The sequence below is a fragment of the Bicyclus anynana genome, chromosome 4 (assembly GCF_947172395.1).
Source record: "Bicyclus anynana chromosome 4, ilBicAnyn1.1, whole genome shotgun sequence".
Classification (NCBI taxonomy): Eukaryota; Metazoa; Arthropoda; class Insecta; order Lepidoptera; family Nymphalidae; genus Bicyclus; species Bicyclus anynana.
In genome coordinates, this window is record NC_069086.1 from 12,143,742 (window position 1) to 12,153,137 (window position 9,396).

Below are 9,396 nucleotides of genomic sequence, written 5' to 3' on the forward strand. Positions count from 1 at the left end.
ATTTCAGAGTACAGTCTACCTCTATTAATTTTTCTTCTTAAAGTGTTACTTCTACGATCTACGATCATTTTGGCAACTTGAATTTTGGACACTGCAGTCATTAACAGTGATCGAGTGATGTTATTGAACCACTGCAGAAAGTTTTACAACCACGATGTTTTCCGCCTACCTACCCTCATTTTATCCGTTATCTGCCCATCTCTATGCTTAATTTCAAACATTCACTAATGGATATTCCTCCTAGTACTTACATCCTACTATTGTGAGTAGAAGAAACTATTAGTCATGAGCTGTGCAGTTCTTTTTTTGTTACAGACATAATGGAATTCACTAGCTTATCTATGCATTTAAGTTGATATTATATCAAAAAACCGTGACAAAAAGCTACGATGAGCCTGCGATCGCCATTTATCACTCGATACCCCACTTATGCTTTATCTCGAGAAATTGAAACCATTTGACCTCCTTTGAAAATATTACCTGTAAAGGGACAAATTTATTTTCATACTAGCAACACAGTTTTACCCGCTTAGTTCCCGTTCTTGTAAGAATACGGCGATAAAATAAAGCCTGTGACGCTCAGAAATAACGTGGCTATCTATTTGTAAAAGAATTTGCAAAATCGCTTCAGTTGATCCATAGATTACCCCCAAAAATCTTACAAACTCACATGTTTTACCTCAGCAATATACTAGTTAGTGACCCCTTTTTACAATAAACAACATTCAGAACATTAAAGCTCTTGAGCATAAATATGACTCAATCACTCAGGTTTTGTTTAATAATGTAGTGTTCTTGAAGCATCTTCTAGTAGAGAAGTATTATTTATTTTTCATTAAATGGAGAAGTTGTAACTAAGAAATGTATATTCTAAATAGAGTAAAGGGAGTAGTTAAGATCTGTATTGTAAAAAAGGACACACATAACATAAATAAACTACATGAAAATATGAATACGTAACATATAAGACAATTTTATAACCTCATCATATTAATATGTGTACAATTTCATTAATAACGAAGTGGGCTTAGTTAAGCTCTCAAATTAACTAACATAATATTTATATAACTAAAGAATAAGATAGTAATTCCTTTCGAGGAATGCCTTTAATCCATTTTCAATAAGAAATTTAGTCGAAAAGTAATAAACGTCACCGTTCATTGCGCCGATCGTCGAAAGGAAAGTAATTAGTGGAAATTGTAAAGTGTATTCATTTGCATAGAATGCTGCTCACGCCAGAATACCGGCGAGCTGTGATCGCACTCTATTACTTTTCGCAAACTTCCTACGTCAACGAACTTAAACTAAAAGCAGTCTAATGTATTTTATAACACATTTGCTCGTAAATTATCTCTTATTTCAATATTGTAATATATCTAATTACGCACATGTGCTGTAATGTAATTTCAAAAGTTTATCATCCGTCTAAAAACGAACGCTACTTTTTTAAATCTTAGCAAAGAGTTTTTATGGCAGAAAAGTGCTCAACATTTTATGAATAAAATTAACTTTCTGAGATAAAATAAAATAAAAAAAACATTTGATTATTAAATTATTCATATCAGATCAAAAAATCGACTACAATAAATATATGGTTCCCGTCCCATGGTAAAAAAAAAATCCTTGTTTTATAATTTGCATGCATCATCTGTTTTGTAATAAACTCAAAACGAATAATTCCACTATCAATGAAGACATAGATTTATAAACTATCTATATTGGAGAAATTAGTTTTCCGGCTTATATCGCAGTTTCCTCGCCGTACTGAGTGAAAATTTGTGTTGCGCGCTACTGCTAATTATTTACTTACCTCGCGAAAATTCTTGTCACGAAAGTTTTCAATTTACTTTTTTTTTTTTGAATTTATTATTTGAATCTTTGGCATGCTTTTTTCAATGCTCGCAATCGACGATCAATAATAATTACGCAATACTTACAATAATAAAGGTGGAGTAACCAATTAAATATTTTTAATCAACAAAAAAGCAGGAATTTAACTAATTATTTTTTCACACGGATTAAACTTTCAGGCTTGTCCAAAGTTTATTACGTATTCGGATGGAATACTTATTGCACAAAAAAGTTCTATAGCCAAGATAGTCAAATAGATATGATCTCTGCCTTCAATTCGTAGGGCGTAGGTGCGAATAACTTATTAAATAACAATAATTATAAAATGTTTTATTTTTGGGTTCACCTTCAACATTTCAGTTAAATTAAATATCGTGTGTTTTAAGAAACTAAAAATGTCTCAAACGTTGTAGAAAAAACATCGTAAGGAAACCTACACACCTGAGATTTTTTTTAATTATCTACGTGTGTAAAGTCTGCCAAACCGCATTAAGCCCAGCGGGGCTAATTATTATTGAGCCTAACCCCTCTCATTCTCAGAGTAGACTCGTGCTAAACAATGAGACGAATTTGGGTTAATCATGATAAAATGAATAAAACTAATGATCAGGTCCATTTAACAATCGAAAGCTTCCAATGTTATAGCTCCGCGATAGAGATTGAAAATTTAAAATGAAACGCCATCAATCACCACCGAAGTGGAGACGACTTGAAAATGGAATGGATAATAATAAAGATTTTAGTTAACGTAGTCAATTTTATATCTGCTCGTAGATCATTTTAACGACTTGTGATTTAATTTAGCTATTGGCAATGGCGGTCTTTTTGAAATGTACTGCAGATTCTGAAACCTGCACAACTTTGGCTTGAAATTTATGCATGGTGCATTTAAACCGGACATTTCATCATGTAATTCTGGTCTATAAATACATGTACTATAATAGTTTTTAACTGAATTTGAAGTTTAAGGAAAAAAAATATACCTACACAAAAATAATCATAATATTTACATGTCTTTTCCATGTAAATGTGCTGAGTAAGCACTATTACTTTGTGATTTCTATAGAAGTTTATAATTTTTCTGATGCATAAACGATAGTTTAGAACAATTATCTTGAACATAGTACGAGATCTAGCATAAGAAATATATACCCTCATCTGTTTTTATTAAGAACTAGCAGACGCCGCGCGGTTCCACCCTCGTGGTTCACGAACGGGGATTATATATAGCTTATAGGACTCGGGGATAGTGTAGCTTGCCAACAGTAAACAATTTTTTTAAAGGTTCAGTAGTTTCAGAGCCTAATCAATACAAACAAACAATCAAATCTTTCCTCTTTATAATATTAAACAATATTAGTATAGATAAGAAATAAATGATAGAAACTATTCACATTGTCATACACTGTAAATAGGTTGTCTAGTTAATTTTCAATTTGTCAAAACTGATCCAATGGTTCCAATATACAATTTTACTGATTCTATAATCCCAGAACCAACATTCGCCCACTGCACTGTTGTTATTCCAACTTACAGCAAGCTTTTTGTTTGTTAGGAAATAAAGAAAGTTAATAAATACTTAAGTTAGTAAAATATAAGACGTTGACTGATGTTGTGAGTTTTTAGCCGAGTTTTATAATAAACTAGCTGACGGCGCGCGGTTTCACCCGCGTGGTTCCCGTTCCCGTAAGAATACAGGAATAAAATATAACCTATAGCCTTCCTCGATAAATAGGCTAACACTGAAAGAATTTCTCAAATCGAACCAGTAGTTCCTGAGATTAGCGCGTTCAATCAAACAAACTCTTCAGCTTTATAATAATATTAGTATAGATTTAGATGTTGTGGCTAGTGGAATTTTTGATAAACTACCTAGTATCTTATTAGATAAGTAGGTATTACTGGTTAATAATATAGTGCCAATAGGGATGATGACAGTTTTTTTAAATTGTATATAAATTAAGAGTACGCTAATAGTAAAGCAATTTTGTAAAAGTAACAGGGTATCTGCGATCATTACTTTCGGAGCTACAGGGATTTAAAGGGTCAGATTTGCGGCGCTGCCGCGGATCCCTGAAAAACGCTCCATACAAAATGGTACGCACTTATGACGTCGTAGGCAATTAATGATCGTTAGATTTGTATGGGCGTTTAAACAAAATTACTTATATCTTTGTTATTTCTGCGTTTATGTTTATAGTTCATATATTAAAAAATGTCACATTTAATGTAAGGAAGCTAAAACTGTATGAATTTTCATCTAATTACGATAAAATATTTTTAGTAGATTTTGAAATTTTATAATCTTATTTATTTTGCAAATATCCAGCCAATCTTTGCTTTTTATGTACAAATTAGTTAACATTGACCTTATTTACCCGAATGTATCATAAAAATCAATATATTAAAACCTAGTCATCATCCCCATTATTAAACTTCATCGAGAGCTTACTAATGTTCCGATAACAACGTATCCCGAGGGGGTAATTATTGGCCTTTGATTCATTTCGATGTTCTGTTATTACCATTCCTAATATATGAATACCGTTATTTGTGATCAAACATTAATAAAATTATATATAAATCTTTTAAGATATCATGGCTTCGTAATGTAATCATTTCACGGGAAATTAAACGTCAGAACCATATGAACGTATACAAACTAAATTGTAATCACGAATTCTGTATTATTGCTAGATTGAAAATATTTTAATCAAGCTACTCACGAAAAATCAGTTGTAAAATATGTTCTACGGATCCTTATACAATATATAGGTACCATTATATAAATCTTTTAAGATAACATGGCTTCGTGATGTAAATATCACGTTGGAAATTCGGAAATTAAACGTCAGAACCATATGAACGTATAAAAACTAAATTCTGTATTATTGTTAGATTGGAAAAATATTTTGATCAAGCTACTCACGAAAAATTAATCAGTAATCAGGTTGTAAAAAAATGTTCTACGGATCCCTGAATAACATAGGTACCATTACGCTAGAGAATTCGTCAATTAAACTCAAAAGGCCGAGAGTATCCCACCTCAGATTAAATATAAAGTATTAACCTGTAAGTTTCGTCCCCACTGAATTATTTATACGATCTCACGTGCAAAACGGGTCACCTCAACCCCCATGTGACTTGCGAGAGCAAGCTCCGACAATAGAGTTGATAACCAAAACACGCTTAGCGGTAAAACTTGGCAGGTAGTTCGAAACAACTTATTCTAGCAAACGCCCGCAACTTCGTCTGAGTGAAATGACGTTTTTCCGTTGTTAGTAGTTTAATAATCTATAATAAATCTGTAGAGAGATCAATTCTGTACATGAAATACATTTCCAAAATAACTATGAGGGGCTGATTAGTGATCGATACTGATGTCAAAAATGCAATCAGTAAAATTTGTGTCTGTATGTCTGTCTTTCTGTCTGTCTGTCTGTCTGTCTGTCTGTCTGTCTGTCTGTCTGTCTGTCTGTCTGTCTGTCTGTCTGTCTGTCTGTCTATCTGTCTGTCTGTCTGTATGTTCTTTATAGAAACAAAAACTACTAGACGGATTTTAACAAAACTTGGTACAATTATTCTTCATACTCCTGGGCAGGTTATAGTATACTTTTCATCACGCTACGATCAATAGATGCTCAAACGAACGATACTCCGTTTTTTTAGCTTTCGTCGCGTGGTAGGGTAGGGGTAGGGTAGCTGCAGGTTAGGATAGGGTATGGGTAGGATAGGGTAGGGGTAGAGTAGGGGTAGGGTTGAGTCCCTACTCATCCTCTGTATGGTAGGTAGGGTAGCTGTAGAGTAGTAGTAGGGTTTCACGCGGACAAAGTCGCGGGCGTCCGCTAGTTGGGTAATATTTTTTTACGGTTCATCACAAAGCGCGATTATTCAAGACGAAGCGAGTCGCAGGGATTCGCTGGATGCAGGTGGCTCAGTATCGTGATGTTTGGAAGTCCCTACAAAAGGTCTATGTCCTGCAGTAGACGTCCATCGGCTGATATGATGATGAATATTTTTTCCTGTAGTTAGCTGGTTCAGCTACGGACAATGAGGTCCAGGGTTCGAATCCCGGGTCAGGCCAACAAAAAAAAGACACGATATAGGGATTTTTCTAACAAGAAAAATCTTAATACCAGCTTGGAGCTAGGAAGTCGGCGGTGTTGGTACAACCCGTGCCTCGGAGAGGCATATATGTTATGTAATCGTTCTTTCTTTCTTACTATACCTACTAATAGGTCGATTATAAAAGCTTGTATCTAAAATTAACCATTCACTAAAAACCCACATAAACAAGTAGGTATACTAAAAGTATTGCAACGGAGAGGAAAATAAAACTGAACATTTGGTTCAAATATTAATTTATGAACGGCTTAGTAGAAGAAATTTTATGTGAAGAAATTGTCGAGTCCATCGAACGCTATTTTCCAATTTGTACATTTAAGCCACGGAATTACATCGATGATTTCATCCGTTTCAGTAGACATTCGCAACAAAGCTTTATGTAATTGTTCTGTGTATTCACAATCTGGTTTTCATCGATTTTCTTTTTCACGCACCTTTTTCAAGATTTTTATTTATTCAATTATGGTAGGCAAATGAGGATGTCAGCACGGTAACTATAAATCATAATAATGAATGCATCTGTAGGTTCAAATATAGAAAAAAATATATATATTGCGATACGAAGTTGTGTAGAAGCCTAAAGAGGTGTGGATTTTCATCCTTCCCCCAACAAGTTAGCCCGCTTCCATCTTAGATTGCATCATCACTTACCATCATTGTGGTGAGATTGTAGTCGAAAACTAACTTGTAAAGCATAAACAATAATTATAAGTCACATCACAAGATCATATGGAAGTGGAATAAACCCATGATTAACACAAGGACACACATTACATTTTTTCGGAAAAATCGTAGTTCTCGCGGGATTTGTATAAAAAAACAGAACAAACGGTCACATAGTTCTGAATAAGTATCCTTTCTCTGGTGTCTCAACTACTCGAGCATTCAACGCTGAATCGCATAGTGACACATCTTACTACCTGCTCTCTGCTCCCCCCGAATGGCCCTCTAAGCCGAGGTCCGAGTCTCATTGGAGCCGCCCTTGAAGAGTCCTTCCGTCCTCTATCTTTCTTTCAGCCTTCGGGTCTCATCAGGCGATGCTTCTTCGCTCGTCCAACCCCCCCGGTGACGCCGTAGTGGTTCCGCAGGGAGCTATCGGCACCTACTCAGACAGAAAAAAAAGGAAACCTACTCTCTTCCACTTACTAAACTGAAAATCTTACATTCAAAGCATGTACAATTTGTACAAGTCTATACTCTAATAGCTCTCTATAGGCCTCCAAATATATTGTTTTTAGATATTAAGCGCTCGTTTTTCATTATTTTTTAATTAACCTCCCTATTCAAATTTATATTGAAAAATCCTGTAGGTATTATGAAAGTATTATACAAAAAATTACCATTGTAACGTGGAGCATAATAAAAACATCTTTAATTAGTGCTGTGAAAATGAAAAGCCGTTTAACGATGGCCGCCATTCTGTTATAAAATGACAACGCTAATTTTATATAAGCCGTCTCTTTGAAAACCAGAAGGTTGGCTTTACTTTGACGAGCAAAAACGCAAGCCAACCTGTAATTTAATACAAAATTATGATAAAGGAAATTGAACTTACCTCTCAACTTTACGTAACATTGTACCATTAATTATTTTGCTATAGTATTTAATGTTTAATTTACAATTTTAATTTTTTTTTAATCTGACCGACCATAAAGTTTTGTAGAACAACTTGTACATATTGGTAGAGTACATTATTAACTTAATATACGTATCATGTTCCGATGTTATAATTTTCGCTATTCAGGAGGTTCAGGCCTCATTGAATGAGATAGAAGGGCAAAATAGTGAATCAAAAAGCAATTCTGTATTTTTCATTTGGACGTTTAAAATCTACCAAGTGAAAATTAAAACGTTTTAATCCTTACCTAATTAGATTTAAATAAACAAGAAAACAGACAAAAAGTGCCCACGGCATGAAACAGTAAACTGTTACTGTATAATTAGCGGACTCGAGCTTCGCTTTGACATCACCTCATTGTTTAATACAGTTACGCAAGCAACCAATAAGTTATCAGGCACAAATAGAAAATTTAACCGCTTTTAAGTAATTTAGTCTGATAAATAAACTTGAGTTTTATCACTTTCTAAATTTATGTCAACTAGCCGACGCCTGGCGGTTTCATCCGCGTTGTTCCCGTTCCCGTAAGAAGCCTATGTCATTCACAAATAACGTGGCTTTCTAGTAATAATTTTTTTTTTAAATGGTAGATCCAGAGATCATTCCCACTTTATAATACATGTAGATATACCTAAGTAACAATATTGCGAATAAGCTTATCGGATGCACCACACATGAGAATCAAATGGTAAATAAAACGCAGTTCAGCAAAAATAATTCGCACAAATAATAGATAGATAGATATATTAATATGTATGCTGAAAATAACTTTGTTAAATTTTCAGTTTACACAAAAACAGGTTCAATAAAAAAAGGAACCTAAAATTATTTTACAACCTCTAAAGGGGTTGGTCGAAAAGAGGAATAATTTACACGAAAAGTCCTTTTCCCCAGATAAGTCTCGCGATAAAATTGAAAGGGTAGAAATCCAATTTCCATACGTCGAGTCGTTGAATCAGCGAGGTCTTGTGAAGAGAAAATCTATGAGTTGCGGCTGAAAAAACGTGGAGCGATACATAAACTCGTTAAAACTTGTAATCACAAAGGTATTTGGTAGAGTGTTTCTTAAATTGAATTCTTTATTTAAAAAAGCTTTTGAGAATAAATTCAACCGACTTCAAAAATACAAAATGAATTACCTACCTACCTTATCAGCCGATAGACTTCCGCTGCTGGACATAGGCCTCTTGCATGGACCTCCAAGCACATCGGTCTCGAGCTGCCAGCATCCAGCGGCTTCCTGCAATCCGCTTGATATCCTCGGTCCACCTAGTATGGGGTTGACCAACATTGCGCTTTCCGCGGTACGAGGTCGAAATTCCAGCATCTTGGGACCCCAACGTCCATCGGCTCGTCAAACTATGTGGCCTGCCCATTGCCACTTCAGCTTCGCGACACGCTGAACTATGTCAGTGACTTTGGTTCGTCTGCGGATGTCCTCATTTCTGATTCGATCACGCAGAGAAACTTCAAGCATAGCTCGCTCCATCGATGCTGAGTGACTTTGAGCCTTCTAATAAGGCCCATAGTCAGCGACCAAGGCTGATCGCGAAATGTATTACACTAAAAACGAAAAATAACATCCTTTGTGCTTTTGCTGAAATAGTACTTGTTAGATACCTGAGCTGGTGTGATTCCGCTATTTCATACTCAACGATGTAATATTCGCCTATAACAAGTTTTACTAGAACTTGAACTTTATTTCTATGGGACGCCAAAAATAATATGTCATTAACGACGAAGCTTCCGTGGAAACCGACGATGTCACAGCGCTGTAAATTTACAGAATGCGCGGGCTGATT